The sequence below is a fragment of the Rhinolophus sinicus genome, linkage group LG09, assembly GCF_036562045.2.
Source record: "Rhinolophus sinicus isolate RSC01 linkage group LG09, ASM3656204v1, whole genome shotgun sequence".
Classification (NCBI taxonomy): Eukaryota; Metazoa; Chordata; class Mammalia; order Chiroptera; family Rhinolophidae; genus Rhinolophus; species Rhinolophus sinicus.
This window is the reverse complement of record NC_133758.1, coordinates 11,222,006-11,241,593: the sequence shown is the minus strand read 5'-3', so window position 1 is coordinate 11,241,593 and position 19,588 is coordinate 11,222,006. Positions and strand designations below refer to the sequence as shown.

The following is a 19,588-nucleotide window of genomic DNA, read 5'->3' as shown; positions in this document are numbered from 1 at the left end:
ACCAATTGGCTAATTCAATCTACTTCACCGACATTAGCCTCTGTCAGAATATTCATGAGCAGGGGAATGAGGACCCGCGGTACAGGCAGGCTGCAGCCACTCGGGCTAGGGAAGGCGCAAGGGACAGAAAGAGGACCGCGCGCTGCGCTCAGGGGACAGTGACCAAGACGAGGCAGCTCTTCTCCCCGGCTGGGCCCAGCGCAGGGGGCCGCGGGAGGGCGGGGCAGGGCTTTGGCAGGGTGAGCGCGCCTGGCATTGCCACCCAACTCAGGGTGACCACACAGAGACTTTGCAAAAGATCCGGAGGCAGAAGAGCTGTGCCACTTTTGACAGAGGGGGTAGGGGGGTGGGGGGCGGGGGCAGCGCCGTGAGCAGGAGCAAAGGGACCCAACGGGACACCGGCTGCCCAGTGGGGGAGGCAGCGATGTAAGCTGGACGCCTGCCCCGGAGGAGTCTGGACCGAACGTCCCCGGAGAGTCGCCGGGCCTGCCAGGTAAAGCAGAGAGCTCGGGTGGGGCCCCGCGCGTCTGTCCTCGGGTTCCCGGCATCTGGTGCAGGGCGCCTGGAGCCCGCTCTCTCCGGGAAGTCACCCCCAGGCGCTGCGCTCTCTCCGCAACTGCCAGCTTGCGGACTGGTCGGAGTTGGACTTCCTCGGACTTTGGGAGGAAGGGGACGTGAAGGGACTGCCTGGGCTGGGGAGCTGCTCTCCGGGAGAGGGAAGCTGGGGCGCAGGGGCTGGTGGAGAATGCGGAGCACTAGCATCGGGAGCTGCGCGCTCCAGGGGATGGAGACCGGGCAGGAGCGCGGCTTGCGGGGCGCTTGGCCCGGCTTCGCCCTCGCTTGCCCCGCAGGCTGTGGCGCCTCCCTCCGGCTACGGATGGAAGAGGGCCGACTGCGTCTGTTGCGCGGGGATGCGCGCCGGGAAGGGGAACCGGAGACCCCAGGCTCTGGGGAGGTGCCGGTGCCTGTGGGGCCGGTTCCAGTCGGCGCATAGCGCCGCACCCCCACCCGAGCTCCCGCCTGGAGAAGAATGTGGTGGTGACTTGTGTCTCCGCCACCTGCCGGACATTGCTAACTCCCCGGATTTCCTCTCTCCGGGCCCTGGCGCTCCCAGGGAAAGCTCTGAATTGCTGGATGGATTGCGCTCGGGTTGTTTGGGCTTTGCACGTCGTAGTTGCCGTGGGAGGAGAATGAGAGTGAGGGGGTGGCGAGGGGGTCAGATGGGGTGAAAGTTGCAGATTTGTAAAGGAAACGCCACTGTGGAGTCCCAACCTGCCCTTAGCAACAGGAGAGACAGTGAGCTGACTTAGGCTGAAACAGGAACCTCTGCCTGGCCATCCACCTGGGGGCGGGGTGGGGGCTGGAACCTGGAGGGCAGCCCGGAGGCAGCGCCAGAGCCTTTTCTTCTGCTGAGGCCAGGCAAGGAGTAAGAGGGCTGGCAGCAGAGCAGTAGGGGGCTGGTCTGCTGGTAGATTCAGAGTTCACTGTTACCATTGCCATTACGATTACTATTATTAATGCTGTCGATGTTGTTACTGGCACGAATGCCAGGACGGATTTTGTCTTCTGGTTGTTAATAGAGGGCCTGGAAACTGAGTCTGCCCCTCCCCAAATAAAACGTCCCTAGACCCCTCTAGTCTCTAATGTATCTCTTAACCAAAGGAAATTAGAGCTGTGACAGGGACCCAGCTAAGGAATTGGGTCTACCTAACCACAGGAAAAACAAAAACAAAAAAACAAAAGTGGCAACTGTTCATGTGCTCGCACCAACGCCATGGATGAGGAGCACATTTCTGCCGGATTGCCTTGCTCAGCCTCATCGGGCTCAGGAACCGTGGAGGCATTGCCAGTCTTGAACCTCACATTTGGCCCAGCCTGCTCCTCTCATGTATTATACAATCTGGAAATTAATTCTTTTCTCTTCCTGTGCCCCTCGCATTCCCACGGGGCATGTTACCCGGCAGGGGCAGGCTTCAGTTCCCAACACCGGAGGCAGCCACAAGGGCACCTGCGGTTGCCTGGTCTTGGCTTGGCCCCCAGTCAGAGCTCCTCCGGGGCACAGGTTGGCCAGCGGATGACGCAGAAAATAGGGCAAGAGTGTGGGCGCACAGCCTGTCAGAGGTAAGCCAGTGTCGGAGATGAAGTCAAGCCTCCTTGCTGGCCACATTCCCTCCTGCCAGGAAAAAAAAAACAAAAAAAGGAGAGACAAATGAAGAGCAAGGGGGAAGTAATATAAATTGGAAGCAAGCTCTGGGAGTCTACTGAGGCTGTCGCCACTGACTTTGGTGTGACCTTTCCTTCCCAGCGCCGATTTTCCCTATTTGCCAATGCACAAGTAGCCATGTCTTTCTAATCGAACAGTCGTCTGAGATGATCTATTTTGTATCCAAAAAAGTGCTTTGAACATCCTGGGAAAGGACAATGTATAAAATATGCGTTTTCACTGTTTTGTGAAAAGTTTGCTGCACGGCAGGTTAAGGAGGTACATTTTTAGTATGTGTGCCATGTGGCAGTGTAAAATTAAAATGGAAAAGGAAAGTACAAACATAAAAATGACTTAGCATTCTTGACATGCTTGTGCATATTTGTAGAAAAATTATCTTTCATTTGGGGAGTGTTGCCCGGGAATTTAATCAGAGTTTCTACTACTGAAACGCCCCCTGCTACCTTTCTCCCTGTAAAATTTTATGACCCAGTTCTCACAGGAAAGGCAATGTGGCCGCAGTAAGTGTGGGGGCTGAGAGGCGGGATCAGAGGGATGTTAGGGGAACCGTCACATAGGGTTTGGGAACTGGAATGGGAAGAAAGAGGCCATCATCCCTGCAAAGCAGGAAAATGCTCTTTTGGAGAAAAACAGTTGAGCGGGTTAAGGTAATGGGACCCAGCATTGGCTGTTGTCTACTCTCAGATCCAGGAAGGGGACTCGATCAGATGGTTCAAAAAGGACTAGCCACGGTATTTTTCCCTCTTTCCTTTGGTAAAGGCATTGCCTTCGTCTTATCTTTGGATTGGTGTTAACTTGGCTCTCCCTGTCTATACAGGGCAATAGTTTTCCCTGGCCATTTCAAAGAGATTCAGACGTACTCTCCCAGCCCCTTCTATATTTGTAAATATTCCCCAAGTTCTGAAGCTTCTCAAAGATGTGCAGCTGTTGGCGAATTTAAGTACATAGTTGGAAGTAATCAAGAAAGCCACTGAAAAGTGAATATGTGTTCCCCTAGCGGAGAAGTTATTGACTGCCTTTTGAGCTAGAAAATTAGCAGCTTAGAAAAGCAGGAGGGATTTCCTGGACTTCTCTCTACCCATCAACCAGTAGTTGTTTTCTTCTTTCCCTCATAGTAGTGAGTACTGTTCGGTTAAGTATTTTTCACAGTTTTGGACTTAGAATAGGGGTTTGCCTGGTGGTGTTCTATGGAGAAATGTAAAGAGATACGGAAGGAAGAGCTGCAGTGGCTAGAACATAAATCAGTCAGAATATATGGGGGAGTGATGAGAATAGGTCTTTTCACCCTAAAAAAAAAAAATGTCCACTTTGGAAGAAAAAGAAGTCTGCTTATTGGCATCCAAGGCTGAAACCAAGGCAGCTGATGCGGAGAAGAGCCAAAGGGCAGTTCTTCTTAGTTTAGAAACAGCAAGACAGCCTCTGCCAAAGATTGCTGTAAACACGGAATAAAGATTTCATTGTGGGCTGGTGTGACTAGAATAATTAGACAGTTAATTGTTCATTCTGATCTGGTGGTGTTGTAATCAGTAGTGCAGAGCAGCAAAAATAAGAGCAAGGGAAAAACAGAAAAGTAACACATCACTTTTATCTTTAGTTGTTTCGCTTTGATGGTACTTTGGAAAATCCTGGTAGTTTTCAAAAAAAAAAAAGAAAAGAAGAAGCATTCTGTATTCCTAGAACAGGGGAGACCTGAGACCCATTTTTCTCCTCCAAGTTCTACCCTGGATATGGACAAAATTTCTCATCTTCTAAAACAGCATGGAAAACTATAGTATGATTTACGAAATCCCAATATTAATTAATTAAACCTCAGTGTCAAGTCAAACTATATGCAAAGAGCACCAGATTTTTGCATTTCTCCAACACTGTTTTTCACAGGCATTTAAGGTTTAAGAAGTAAATATTCCATTTTTAACCTTTAATTATTTTCACAAATTGCCTTGTGATTCATCTTTCACATTGAATTGCAGAAACAGCCTCCCTATATTGTCATATGAATTTAGAGACAAAAGAAAAATGTATTTTAAGTAATAAAGGTGATTTTAACAGTGGAGCATCTCTAGTTATTGTAGGCAGTAAACTGGGACTTATTATTTTTTACTAAAAGATGGCACTGTTGTAAATTCTTTCTGAAATGACTTGTGCAAATGAAGAAATGACTAAGGAACTATACAAAGCACCGAGGACATGGTGTCTGGGGAGGGGGAAGGAAAAACCATGTATTCATTCTGTTCGAACCCTCCCTGAATCCTCATATTGACCTGGAATATGGAGCAAGTTTTCATTATTTGAATTAAGAAAGGAACATTTTTAAGTGTCAGTGTTAAGTAGAATTGTTCTGGGAATAAAAGCACTATGTTATTTTTTTTTAAAGGCATACTAAATTACCTAAGGTCATAAAGTCTCATAAAGAGGAATACTTTGTTTCTCTAAGATATTCATTTTGTCTCAATGTGTTTAAGAGGTACAAAAGTATCTTTACTAACCTTTCGTTTCTTTTATTCACCATGAATCAAAAGGGATAGCCCATGGGCAGGATACTTACTGAAGTGATAAAAAGTGTAAGTGGTACAAAATTATGAAACTCTCTAGCTTTCAGAAGACAAAATTCTACTTTATAAAATTGTCTTCAGCAATTAAAAATAGAAAATCATATTGCGACATTAAATTATGGCAACAACCCATTTTCAAGAGAAATTTGGCCTTTTATCATTTAGTTGCTATTTATGGTTTGCTAGATAGTTTTTCAGAATCATCTGCCAATCTCCCGCTAACCAGGACTGTCTAGTTAAGAACGTTCCTAATTACATATGGATTAACTTAATTTTAGAATCCTCAGAATATTCAACTCAAAGTATAACTCAAACGCAATGCAAAATGGAAATGATCCAATTCCCCTCAAGGTATACGTAATATTTTTTAAGTTTAAAGCATCATAAAAGAGAGAACATTTGGTATGGAAATTCATCAGTGAGTAACTACAATAAAGGCGTAAGGAAAGCTATAAAGTGTGGATCTTTTAAAAATATGCAAAGTAGAGTTAGAACAGTATCACTCATTTTTCCTTCCAAAGCAGTAAGAGCTGGTCATGTAAAATACCATGAAAAGTACAAACGTTAAAGAAATGTCCACCATTGCCTGAAATGGGGTATCTCTGCTATTTCTAGGAATGTTTCACAATCTAATCAAAAGGTTAGAATGCCATGACCGTGTTAAGAGTAAAGGGGTATCTTACATGGAAGAGACATTTCTTTATAGTCCTATAGTTCCTCACTAGAATCTTACACATAAGAAATTCTCAATAAATAGGTGTTGATTTGATTTTTTTATAAAGAGAACAAAATTGAACTGATGGAATTTCCAAATGAGATGAATTTATATTTTAAGTCAAATACCTGAATGGTCTTTGTTACTTGAAATTCTCTCTAAACTGACGAAATATGCCTGATGAGATAGTAATAATTATTGGCAATAATCTGGTGTGGCCATGAGGGAGGTAAGAAAGTGGGAAAACTTTAAAGACTCTTTTTTTTTGGAGTTTTACCTAAATAGTGAGTATGTTTATGCATATGTAAGTGGTTTAAAATGCACAGTATCTCTTCATAATGAAGATGGTATTTCACTAAATGGTTATTATTCACAAGTTGTCACACAGATTTCCACCTTTGAAGTACAAATGTTAGACCAATTATGACAAAACGGCTGCATGTTCTCTGCTGTATCAACTAATTAAAGGATAACTAATAAAATAATAATTGCATTCCATGGCCATGGCTACATCTGGTTGTCATAGAAGTTGTTTGACATTTGGCCAACTGGGCAGAAACCCAATCCTTAATACCTCACGTGGAAATTACTTGCGGCCAATACACTTATACTTACCTGGTCCTTCACCTGATTTACAACTGAAATAAGCTATGTGGACCTTCCTCCAAAATGGAAAACAGGTGCTCATCAGGAACTGAAATGTCTATAGGTACATCATCAGCCTGTTAGTTCCTTTTAGGTCTGACCTTAGTTGAACGAACAACATGGTCTTAGGGTTTTGCTAGGAACAGTACATGCATTGGCATAATTGGGAGCTAGCAGTCAAGAGAAAACCAGGATAGAATTAGCATGAAGATTCGATTACACCTTGTTCCCAGAGAGAGTTGTCCACTGGGGTTAGAATTAAGGTGGTCAAGGCCAACATAGCATAGAAGGATGTGCGAGGCTGCATTCTTGTTCTCTAGCTCATGTCTCTGGATGGAACCAAACATTGGTGTCCACTTTCCAGCAATAAATCAAAACACAGTTGATTAAATAGTAGCTTATTCAAATCGATGGATAGACATTTTAAGTGTGCACCTGAGCATAAGCTTTATAAAGTCAGTGGCTAACGCTATTGTATACAGAATGTTTTCCTGAAGGAATAATACACAGTTTATATCGTATTCATTTCCACTTTGTTACATATTATACAGTCAGTAGCTTTGAACCTTTTTCAAGTCCTAATTTGGGTTAATTTGTAGATATTAGGAATAATCGATGAACTTAACATCATTTGTTTTTAAACTAACAGAAGTAGTTTCACTTAGTAATGTAACTAGAAATTGGCTGAAGAAATTTCATCTGGTAATAATTTCTAAAGACAACTAAATACATGTGTTTTAATTTGAAAGATTATTAACACTGATAAGAGCATCAAAACAGACGGAAGTGAACACTCGGTCTTCGCATCTAAGACTTTTTTCCAAGCGAATGTTTTCAACGAGACATGCAGTGGGCAGTATCCCCTACTCCCCACCTTTAAGGTCTGGGCGAAAACCATTGGCACATTACAGTTGTCTCTACGCCCACCCACACAGCCTCTTGGTTTCCCGTATCTTCACTTTCTAATACAAGAAACAATACGAGTTCCCATCTCTCTCTTTCATACCCCTTGACGCCCTGCACCCAACACCTCATCTACAATATGAGTTTGCAAACGCACAATCCTCACAGCCCTGAAAGAACAAGCCACATGTGCGAGCGCATCTTGTAAGCTCTTTTTTTTAGATATTAAATAAGAATCTAAATCTGTGCCATACTTGGCACAAACTGGTGAGAATTCCCAAGGCTGCTCCTCTTATAAGTACATATCTAGTAACATTTTGTGTGCTTTCATTGTTATCACTACAAACTGTATTGAGAGCAAATAGTACCTAGCAATCAAAATACAATCTCCGTTAACACTGTAGTTTTGAAGTGTGATAGTTGTATGTAGCTTAGCCCATGTTCTCACCTCCATAATCCTGACAACATTTATTTCAGTCTAAAAATCTGAGGCATGCTTGTATTCGGAAATAAAATTCTCGAGTACTCATTACAGAATTAATCCATTTAGCAGTTCAGCATCTCAGTGGAAAACTTCAGGCAGCTAAGCACAGAAGATATCCTCTGATTCCCGGGACTGAGGAACATGTGGAGATCGAATTGCTGAGGGGTATTCTTTAAACACAGGAAAATAGCAGATTTCTTCATGATACAGGAGCGCTGTCCATCTCTTTGGATACATCTACCTAGTTTGCTTGTGTCGATTAAAATGTGCAGCATTCAAAGAGAAGGCAAACAAAGCAATAAAAATAACCATCATGTAGTCCTGCCTCTGTGCCAGACACGTGGTGAGCGCTTCACACGCGTGACCTCATTCATCCTCTGTGTGAACTCAGTGTCCTTATCATCTTCAGGTCGCAGAGGCGGAAACAGGCCCAGGGTGAAGTGGTCCCCATGGGCGGCTTTCACAGCCAGGCCTCTCCAGCTCCCATGTTTGTAGCCCTACGATGCAGTCACACTGCCTCCCCCACAGCAGGGGTTCTTAGCCTCGGCACTACTGAGACACTGGGGGCAGATAACTCTTAATTCTTCATTGGAGGAGCGAGAAAGGAGTGTCCTGTGCATTGCAGGACGTTTAGCAATATCCCTGGTCTCTGCCCACGAGGTGCCAGCAGCATCCTCTCAGCTGTGGTCACCAAATATGTCTCCAGACATCGTCACATGTCTCCCGGGGAGCAAATTACCCCTGACCGAGAACCACTGCTACGGAGCAAAGTTTAACCTCCATGTACTGCTTATTAAAGCACACGTTTTTGATTTAAAGATTGGTCATCCATCTTTCAAAGAATAAGATAGATAATTCTCCTGTTATGTGAGCCACACTATAGATAATTTGTAAATATATATATTATTATATTTATATATATATATGCATATGTGTATATATATATATATATATATATATATATGACAAAACTTCGGGAGAAAAAAATTATTAAGTCCACATGCCTTCGTTAATATCAGGTCTTTTCCTACTAGTTTCCCTTGGGGCTCAAACAGGGTGATTAAGAGATTGCTATGATTATACATTTGTGCCAACAAAGACTATATAATGGTTGAAAATTTGTAAACCACAGTTTAAATTGCCCCAGATGCCAATTACTAGATTGTGCACTAGATCTGGGTGCTAGCAGGATAGTGATGGGGACTCTTGCTCATCTTGATGTCACCGAATCCGACACTGGGCCCAGCACATAGCCGGTGCACAATCAATCCTCCCTTGTCAGTAAATGACACTATGGCTAACCTAGCACAGCTTTCAATATGGTCGCCGGCCTCTGTTAGGACTTGACATGTACTACATTTCGCTTAAGCAGTGGCGTGGATGTGCACATAAGGGTATGCCAATCGTGTTTATAAATGTAATGACACCACGAGGGGTAAAAATACATGAGGTGAGGAAACAGGATGAAAAAGGCTGATAGGATGGGCTAGATCTAACAAGAGGAACTTGAACACGAACAAGTGCCAGTGGAAACAACAAACCACATGGCGGCTGAGGAGTGTGCCCCAGGCCTCTCTCAGCCAAGCAGAGGCAGAGCTGGGGCTCAGACTCAGACCGCTTGATACCCACTCTCTCCAGGGATGAGTTGGTCCTGGCTTTGCTTTGTCTCGGTCAGGGCGCACCCGAGATGTCCTGTCCACTCTGTGCTGCACCAGAGTTGTGTCTGAAGCAATAGCCACTGGCCTATGAGGGGCTCAAAAACATGCCAGACGACAGAAATGGTTGAAGGTGTTCAAAATGGCAGACCTGATATAGAAAAGACTTAGAGGGACCACAACAGTCATCTGGAATATCTTTAGGTAAAACAGAAATTAAATGTATTCTGCACTACTGTGGAGAACTGGAAGCTACAGAGAAGCAAATTTTATCCCAGCGCTAATAATGAGCTTCCTAATGATGGATTGTCCTACAGTGGAGCAGGCTTCCCCAGGGAGGGCTGAGCTCTCAGTCTTCAGAGGGGAACACGAGGATGCCTGGCCTGTGGGAATCTGAGCCCAGACAGATGGGGGAAATTACCAGAGGTTCTCCTGGGTGTTTTCTAGTCCCCAGTGCACGTGACTTCTTTATAGGCTGTTACTGAACTTGTAAACTACTCTCTGTAATTCTGTTGATAAAAGCACAATCTGTATTTTCTCTAATCCACATATTCAGAGTCACAGGGGTAAATAAAATAGAATTAGCAGGAGAGAACCTCACTGTATGCCATATGGAATAAGAATCACTTCCGATGTGCCAACCACTGTGTACAGCACTTTATCAGCATTATCCCATCTATTCCTGAGAAGAACCCCATGCAATTTTGTAGCTGAGGAAACGGAGTCACAGAGAAGTTAAGTAACTTGTCCAACATCACACAGCTAGGACTTCCAGCCTTATTATTTGAACCTGAGGCGGTCTAAAGTTCCAAAGTCCATTTCATAACTACTACCATTGCATCCTTTCTGCAGGGATACGCTATTCTGTTTGGAATGTTGACAATTTCTAGAGTTTGAGACATAGAGCTCTCTAAATGCAGATACCTAAAACATCTTCCAAATATTAAAATACATCACTTTAAAAATTATTTGCAGTTTTCTATTATTCATGATGTTGCTCCCTTCAAATAGTGCAAATTGCTATGAGTTGACGTTAAGTAAATTTTTTAGAGTTGTTTTTTTTTAAGTCTGTAGAAGAAAGATTGATAATGAAATCTCAGACACTCTTCTGTAAACAAGGGAACTAGAACCCAAGCCTTGAGGCGGAAAGGGCCAGCGTGAAAGCAAGAGTGGTAATTTTCATTTCCACAAATTCAGGAAATTCTAATGGTCAAGTTGTTCAGACAATTATATCATTAGAGACTGTGCTCTCTTCCGATCAGGACTATCTTGTTGGAGTATCTTCTGCTTTACAGTCAAGTTGTTGGATATTTCATAAAACCAAACTGATTGTTAAAACTCCTTTATCGGCCTTTATGACTTCAGTGCCAAAAAGACACTGAAAAGCTCTACACCATCCTGCCACAGAGCACGGGAGTCAGCCTATCTGTCACTCTGATTTCATGGAAGCTCACTTAAACTTTGCAGATTTAATCCAGTGACGTCTTCTTCTCAGGCAGTGCTGCTTCCTGCCCACCATTCCAGCCAATAGTCAGCCAAAGACTTAAAACACAGGGCAGCATTTGCTTTCCAAATTTAACGCTGCCCTGGTCCTTACATGCACTTCAACGCTTCCTGAAGCCCATAATTCCATGTTTATCCTCATTGGAAAGCATCCAGGCATGGCAGGAGGGGCCCAAACACTTATCACAGGATTTAAAATGGCATCTTATGCAGGCAGCTAGGTCTCTGTGGGGCCATGTGTTGCCAACAGGCAGAGGCTTCGCCCAAACGCCTGTTCTTCATCTGTCGTTGATGGGCTCCGGGCCGTCTACTGCTAAAGAACAGGCTCGTGCTTGCTGTGTGTTCACAGCCCGCCCCGGCACCTGTCTAAAATAACTCCCTTGCTGAGCCTCTTCCCATAACATTGACTCATCGGGGCACCACTGTGTCCTGTCAAACTGTGGCGGGAAGAGCGTTTATATGACCTCAGGACGTGGGATGGGAATCAGCAAGTGTGCTGATTTGGGCTGTGTTATTCACAGGTTTCTTCCTATGGTTTTACATTATTCCATACAGCAAACCTTTATAAAAAGAGTGTTCTCGATATCCTTTCTGGAAACAGTTTAAATCAAGAACATCTCCTAAATGAACGTGTCACGGGAAACATCTAACTCCAAGAAGCATCGAGTGTGAAACCATGAAGGCACTCTTCCATCACACGTGAACTACCAGAAGGCAGAATCTGACAGGTTATGCCAGGGATTCGGACAGAATAAATTAGGAATTGACCTGAGGTAGAAACATCTTATGAGAACTGAGGAACGTACAAGGCAAGTGCTGTGGCCAGTACCTTGACCGTGGACATCTTTGAGTCGGTGTGTGTCAAAAGCCATACAGGACTTATCTCTACCCTCGCTCATGGTTCTGAGCACATAGCTGGCCTTACGTGATGGCACCTTTAGAAGTCACTGGCTACGGGATCTGAGTAACTGGAGCAGGAGGAAGTGATGTATAGAGGTGAAAAAGAATGACCGCTAAGGCAGGGCCTTGTTTATCATAAGGGGAGAGAGGAAGTCTGTCATTATTAAAAGCTCATTTTATGGTGATATGCAGCCTTTAAGCAAAGAAATCTGTTACCTTCCCTTCTCCATCCCAACCCCACCATTATTTATGTCCTACGGAAGATACCAAATACACCTCTTGCATCTTTGAGATAAAAGGAAACCTTTCATACCCTTGGTGATGCGTAAAAGAAATATTTAAGCCAAATTGAAGGCATCAAAAGTAAGTAACTGCACTAAAAAGTCAAAGCCATATTGAACAATAAACAATTTATGGAAGAAGCCCAGAAAAAAAAATGTTTTTTTAAAAAAATTGAAAAGCATAGCTTCTGACAAGTGTGCTTTATTTATGAGTATAAGTAGAATTTTTCAAGGAACACAAAAATACTAAAATAAAATACAAGTTTGACACATATTTTCTCTTTGAGTTTTCTCAAAACAAAAATCTAGGTAGATATGAGGTTAACTGCATAGTTTAGTTCAATGATCATTATCTACACTAATTGAGAGAACGAAAGAAGTTGGGATTATATGAAATTGTCAATGGCCTTTGACTTGAAGACAGGTAAACCCAGGGATCTAGCAATTCATTCAGCCTTTAAAAAGATAAGCGAGTCTCATAAGTGAAGTCCAGATGCCCATGCTTGACAATTTCTCTTGTTCCCCCTCCTCTTAGCTTAGCTCACCCTACTTATCCTGGGGCGCTGATGGGCCATACTCATCAGATCAGAGCTGGGCTTACTTTCTGCTGGTTCATTGGTTGAACTCTTGCTTTCTGTTCCTTAGAGCACCTATGATTTTATAAATGCATGGGGGAGGGGGACAGAGATTGGGAGGAGATGCTGAGAAGGTTAACCCAGGAACGTTTTGCCCCAGATCTAACAGCCCCAAGACTGTTTGACTGTTACCACTATCAAAAACACACAAACAAAAATATCGTCTTTCTTAAGCATTTCTCTGGTCCCAAGGAAAATTGGGATATGAATTCGTTCAAAAGGATTCTATGCGTGCAATGCGAATAACTGTCAACAAAGCTATAATTAAGGAGATGAGATGCTGTCAATAAACTTGAAATAATGATTTTCCTTGGAGCAGCCACATTATGTCTTATCTCCTCTCTACCGTTTCCCCACATGGCTTCCTTCCAGGATAATCTAGAGTTTTCTCAATATAATTTAGGACGGGAAAGTCCCTATGGAGGTCTTTATAGACTTTGAGGAATTCATAAACAATACTCTTCTTCCTTTTCAGATGGACATTTTGCTAATGTTTTCTTAAAATTCATGATGTATTTTTCTCCAGTTATTAACTGTCCCCCCTCCAGTGTTCTATGCATCTAAAGAGCCCAATATAGCTTCGTTAGTTGGTAACTACAGCAATAGAGGTACCCCTGGTGTACACAGCCCTGTCTTTGCAAATCAGTTTTGCAAGTGCTACTTCATGTTTTCAGTGCCATCTGCCAACAGCCCTTCTGGCTACACTTGATTTCATATTATTTCTTTGGCCCACTGGAACATTTTAGGTCTCAACAAATGTTTGTAAATAATAGTATGGACTTTCCGTGCCAAAAAAGTCACTTTTCTTACTCTCACTCTTAGGAACTGTTTCTGCCACAGCCTTGCTTATGTCACTCACACCTCTTGAGGAAGCCACATTTCTTTCAAACTATCTCTGATTCTTTTTTTGTCTCCAAAAGACGGCTCAAAATGTCTCTTCCTGAACAAGACCTCAAACAATTAGCCAGAGATTTCTCAGCCCATCCCCAAGACGCTGATGTTCTTCCCTAAATTAGATGGTGTTGCACCAGTGATGGTGGTTGTCTCAGGTGGGTATTTTCTCACCCCCCAACTGAGTCATAACTTCTTCAAAGCAAAAACAGGGTGTGCTCCTTTTCTAAGGTACAGAGTTCCCCACCCTGAATGGTGGGGGCTCACTGACACCTATGGTCTGGTGCTTTGTGACGTCCCCAAAACATTCTGCTTTGTCAGCTCGATGCTGGGGCTGTTCTAAGTCACATCCCCATCAGCTTGTGGTCTGATCTACACAGACACAGAAAGGTGGGAACTCCAGCTGGTTATGGCTATGTTGGGACAGGGGGCTGCAAAGGTGGAAAGTGGAGGGCCAGAGAGCACAGCTAGAGCTGAGAGAGGAAAACAGAGTTAGGAAGGGTGTTGTGAGGGAGTGGTAAGGCAGAACTATGTAGAAAAGAACAAGTGTTCAGCTTTTTAAAAATATGAATAATGACATTTCATGTTTACTCCTGGGAAACTAAGTGTCGCTTTGTGATATGTTGGGGAACGTAAGCTTATTTTTAAACGGCATGTGGGCTGTGCCTTAAAGGCTGAAGACTGTGGGGGTTGAAATGTGTACTCCTTAGGAATAGCTGTGAGAACATCAGAAATTACCAGAACAACGAACCATGGTCTCCATCTTGGAATTCCAGGCACCAGGTGCCATTTTGGCAAATCTGTTCTCTGTGCCTTACCAGCTGAAAAATCTTCTGTTTGACTTTTGCCATCTGCCTCCTCCTAACAAATCCAACCCAAATCCACGTGAACAGGTGGATTTCGGTCCTGGAGATTGGCACTTTCCAGGGGAAAACTAGAGAAATTCATTAACTGTTAGCAGTTTGAAATACTCATTTACAAGTTGAACCCAAAGCACAGTCATTCTCTGAATGTGTCTTCCCAGGGTGAGATGTATGAATCTGAGACCTCCATGGAATATGGTATTTTGGAAGGAATTTGAGTCCTTACTGAATGTTTCCTACAGATCCCATAATGACTCCACCCTGTGTTTGCCATGTAAAGAACTATGCCCTTTTCACAGTCGCTAGCATGTGCTTTTTAGAGATTCACGCCTACACAGTACAGTAACAATTGTTTTTCCATGGAGATCTACAGATTCAGCACCTAGAAGTTCTGCACTGAGAATCAGAACATATTCATTCAAGCCATATCTCTCCAAACCAAGACTAAACACCAAATGCAGCGACATCCCAAATTAGGCAAAAGTGCTATATATAAATTCCTAAATTGCTACATGTATGTGATAAGGGAAGAATAATGTAAAAATTGGATGTTTTGATCAATCTCACATTATAGCTTGCCACAATGTAATTTAGTTTATAACTCCACAAGCTAAAATGAGCTGAAGACTTAAATGTATGACTAGAAAGATTCAGGGCAAAGGTGGTGTTATCAGTCTGCTCAGGCTGCTGTAACAAATAGCACAGGATAGGTGGCTAAAACAACAGAAATTCATTTCTCTCAGTTCTGGAGACTGGAAGTCCAAGATCAAGGTGCCAATAGCATTAGTGCCTAGTAAGTGTCTCCCCTTGGGTTGATACGGCCTCGTTCTCAAAGTGCACTCACATTACTTCTTCTGTGTGTGGGGGGGGGGGGGAGGAGAAAGGGAGGGGGAGCGGGAGAGAGAGAGAGAGAAAGAGAGAGAAGGGGAGGGGAGCTTTCCTTGACCAGAAGCCTACCATATGACCCCAAACTAACAGCAAGGGAGTCTGGGAAATGTAGTCTTCCGGTGTGCCCAGGAAGAGGAAATTGGACTCTCATTGGCATCTGGTCAGTCTCTGACACAGCTCCCAATTTTTTCTTCTCTACCAACAAGCATCTTGGTGCTTAGGTGAACTCATCTGGTTCAGTGGCATTGCGGATGGGGAATGGGGGTAGAAGAGCACCAAATAATTCTGAGTAATTCCATTGTAGGTATAACATGAAATGCAGAGGAGGGGAGGGGAGGGGAGGAAAGAAGAGGGAGTGATCTGGTGTCTCTTCTTTTAGAGACATTAATCTTATCAGATCAGGGCCCCACACTTGTGACCTCATTTAACCTTAATTACTTCCTTATTCCAAATACAGTCACAATGGAGGTCAGGGCTTCAACATGATGATTTAAGGGGGACACAGATAGTCTGTAGCAATGGCATTGCAACCAATAAAGCTTATTAGTTAATGTATTTGTCACATTTAGATTGACGGAGGCTCTAAGGAATCCCTAAGTGCTGTTTGAATCCCGAGTTTAAGTGACCTTCCCAGAGCTGAGGACTCCTTGCCATGGTTCTCGCTGGCACTGTGCCAGTAGCGTGCCCCCGCCCTCCCCTTCTCCCTGCCAGAGTGCTTCTGTGTTGCATAAATGGCACTGCATTTCACGTTGGTTAGCAATGTCTCCTGCTGCCTAGTCTTCAGAAATATCCAAAGCATCTAGGTTTTTCTCTCCATTCTGCTGCTATGCTCTGGCCCTTGTCATTTTTGTTTAAATTCCCAGCATAAACTCATTGGTGGTATCTAAGCCTCCATTCTCTTCTCCTACCACAACACTTAACTTTCTACAAGACCGTACTCTCCTCAATTAGCCCCTCGGTTCTAGGACTGAATCCCAGGGGCCCTGAGTTGATCGTCAGGTAGTTATGCAGACGTAAGTGGAAGTGCACGATTCCTTCTTCAATCCAAAAGACCACAGGTGCGTGACTGGAGCTTGCGGTGCATTGGCAAGAGGAAGGGTGCCAGTGAGGGCTCGAGGTCATTACTGTAAACGGCATGTAGGGTAAGATCTGCTACCGGCTATATGAAAAACACCAAATGTCAGTGGTTTAACACAATGATAGTCTACGTCTTGCTTACATCACAGTTAGGATTCATGTCAGGTGGCCCTTCTGAGTATTTTTCCTCTAACCAGTGTCCCAGAAATTCAGGCTGAGACATCTGTGGCTCTCGCTCCCCTAGGGGCAGAAAGCTTAACTCAAAGTCGGCAGAGGAGCAATGATGGAAAGTGTGGAGGATCTTTCAGAATGTTGTATAGTTAGTAATGCAAATGGTGTATATCACTTCCAACTGGCTTTCCTTGACCAGATCCCTACCATATGATCCCAAACTAACAGCAAGGAAGTCTGGGAAATGTAGTCTTCCTGTGTGCCCAGGAAGAGGAAATTGGCATCCGGTCAGTCTCTGACACAGCTCCCAATTTTTTTCCTCTCTACCAAGAAGCCCCTTGGTGCTTAGGGGAACTCATCTGGTTCAGTCGCATTGGGGATGAGGAATGGGGATGGGAGAGCACCAAATAATTCTCAGGAATTGCACTTTAGGTATAACATGAAATGCGAACTCCTTAACAAATGCCAGGAGATCTAACACAGCAGTACTGTGTAATGGTTACGTGCATTTTTCTCAGGAATCAGACAATCTGGGTACAGCTGATGCTGCTGGTCCCAGGGTTATACACTGAGAACCACTGTCCCTAACCCATCCCACTTTCTATGGATGTGGTTGTCACTCTCCCCATCTGATGACTCGCTGCTATAGCACTGGTTGGAGGCTTAGCTACCAGACGTTGGAGTCTGGCTTCAAATCACTGTTTCTGATTCTTCCTGAGCAAGTTACTTAAATTCCTGGACAAGTTACACACTCTAAGTTCACTCATTTGAAAACTTGGAGTAATAATGACGATCTCAAAAGAATTACATTTGATTATCTATAGAAAGCATTTTGCACCTTCTCTAGCACATAGGACACACAATAAATGCTGACTACATACATCAGAAGAAGATAGAGACTGTATGTAGTCTGCCTCTGTGTTACCTCTATCAAACAAACAAACAAAATCACTGCAAAATCAAATTTTTTTAAAATATTAGGTGGTGTGAGGTAGTTTAAAAAGCAGCAGGTTTGCCTAAATCTATGTACAAGCTGTGTGACTTTGGCCAAGTAACTTCACATCTTTCTTTAAAATATATTCCTATTTCCTACGTCACAAGATGGATGTCATGAGATAACACGTAGAAGCATCTAGCACAGTTCTTGTGACATAGCAGTTACTCGATGCATGTTGAGTAGCAGTTGCTCTCAAAATGGTTTTACAATGGAAAGTAATTTTTCAAACCATGCAAAAGAGAAAAGGCTGTCTTATTAAAACATGTTTTAAGAGAATAAATGGTTATAGTTTCAAGTACATGCTTATTAGGGTGATTTTTTTTTTAATCTTTGACCTTCATCACCCCCAACCCTTCTCTATTGAGTAGATGACTTCATTCAAATGATAATCACTGTGCAAAAACTCAACACCTCTCCATTCAGGAATATACAGTGCACATCTCAATAAACCATAATGAACTGAGGATGTGAAAAATAGCTAGATAAACAGGCCCCTCTCTCCAGCTGTCATGTCTGTTTGTAACAGTACCGGTATTTCATTGTAAAAGATGCTAATTTCAATCTGAGCTGTGGTAGTGTTGAGAGGTGCATAAAAGGAATTCTTGATTATCTGTATCCGTACCTGTGGTCCCTGGGGATTCGCTCAGAAACTTCAGATCATGTCAGGCAAGAGGGCTGTGATAAAATATGCATCAGTGAAGCTTCACTATTTATGATAATAAAGAAATGGAAAGTCTTGCCCTCTACGGTAACTATTTGTGGCTGGTACATCTCTCTTTTTACTGTTTCTGGAAGCTTTATAAATGACACTTGTACTAATTATGACACCAGTCTGCATGTACCTAGACCACCATCTCGCTTCTGTAACTGTTCTGTCAAACTTCTGGAAGTTTATCAAAATACTGTTTCAACAATGATAATTTTCCCGATCTAAATTTGAGAAATAATAATGACCTGAGCTGCAGGATCCCATTAGTTGCCTCTCAGAGTTACACAAACACTAATTACTGCTTATCAGTACTGACATGGCTACAGAGGAGAAAAGGGAGGTCGAGGTTCTCAAAGACACAGCACACGTTGTGGGGCGAGAGGGGTGAAGGGGTGAAATCAGGGCGGCCGCTATCTTTACTTAAGAATGGGCCATTCTTCATTTTAAAATTGTGTTCTTCCTATTTGGGGGGCAGAGGGGTGTTGCAGTGACCTTCTCTTTTACATTAAATCGTGATCATACTAGATGATTAGGTTGGAGGTGTTTCCTATCCTTACTTGGCAAAATGAAAAGTTAGCAACTCTGTTTTGACCCGTCCTTGAAATCTCAAAATCTGGAAACCACTTGCACTCTTCCCTGTAACATCCCAGCACAAAAGCCGTAGGGGGTCGACGGCTTCCTCACCATTTCGTAAGGTATCTGTTGCATTTGTGGAACCTCTCATTAGTAAAATGTACTCATTTTATTGATCCAAAATCTGTCTTCATATTTTTGCAACCCTATTTTGGTCCCTCTAGTGCTGCGTAAAATAATTTCCATTCCTTTTGTTGTAAAGAAGGCAGCATGGTCTCCCCGGTTGCCTCCGCTCGGTAGCGCCTCCTCCATGGTTGCCCTACTAGCAGTTGCTCCCTCACTTCCAATCACCCCATGATGTGCGCCCCTGCAAAAGACGGATCTGCTACATCAATTCCCAACTTAGAAACATCCACTGAACTGCCAAGAGAACAAAGCCCAAAGTTTTTAGGCTGACATTAGCTTCTCCACCATCTGCTTCCAAACAAGCTTTCTCTCCCCACAATATTCTCTCGTGTACAACACACATACCTACACACCCTTCTCTCCATTCTTACACTTTTCTCACCCTGGACCTTCTTTTCATCTAAGTGCTGAGTTCTATCTTAAGTGTGACTACTCTCCAAAGCCCGTCTCTTTCACCAAACCTTCTCAAATCCACAGATCAATATTCACTTCTCCATCCCCTAGATTCTTATAAAATGGACTGTATATTGTCATACCAGCACTAATGATTTATTTAACTGTGTGCCCATTGGTTTCAACAGGACATTATGAGATCTGTACTTACACAGACAGCCTTATTTCCTTTGGAATACCCTATCGTGTCTACTATAGTGCTTTGCACATAGTGTAATGTTCAGTGCAATTTTGTTCAGTTGAATTAAATGCTCATAACCTATCAAATGCCCGTCGATCAGGA

General features: G+C 43.4%; 1 protein-coding gene across 2 annotated transcripts in view; it reads left to right on the top strand.

Annotated features, from left to right (window-relative positions):
• The first annotated feature begins 343 nt into the window (after positions 1-343).
• CDH20 (cadherin 20) overlaps positions 344-19,588 on the top strand; it is a 183,778-nt gene continuing 164,533 nt past the window's right edge. The window contains exon 1 of one of the 2 annotated variants that reach the window (XM_019729299.2): positions 344-493. The gene's annotated coding sequence lies outside the window, so the exon portion shown is untranslated. The remainder of the gene's footprint in view (positions 494-19,588) is intronic. The other variant, XM_019729300.2, reaches the window with a different exon arrangement.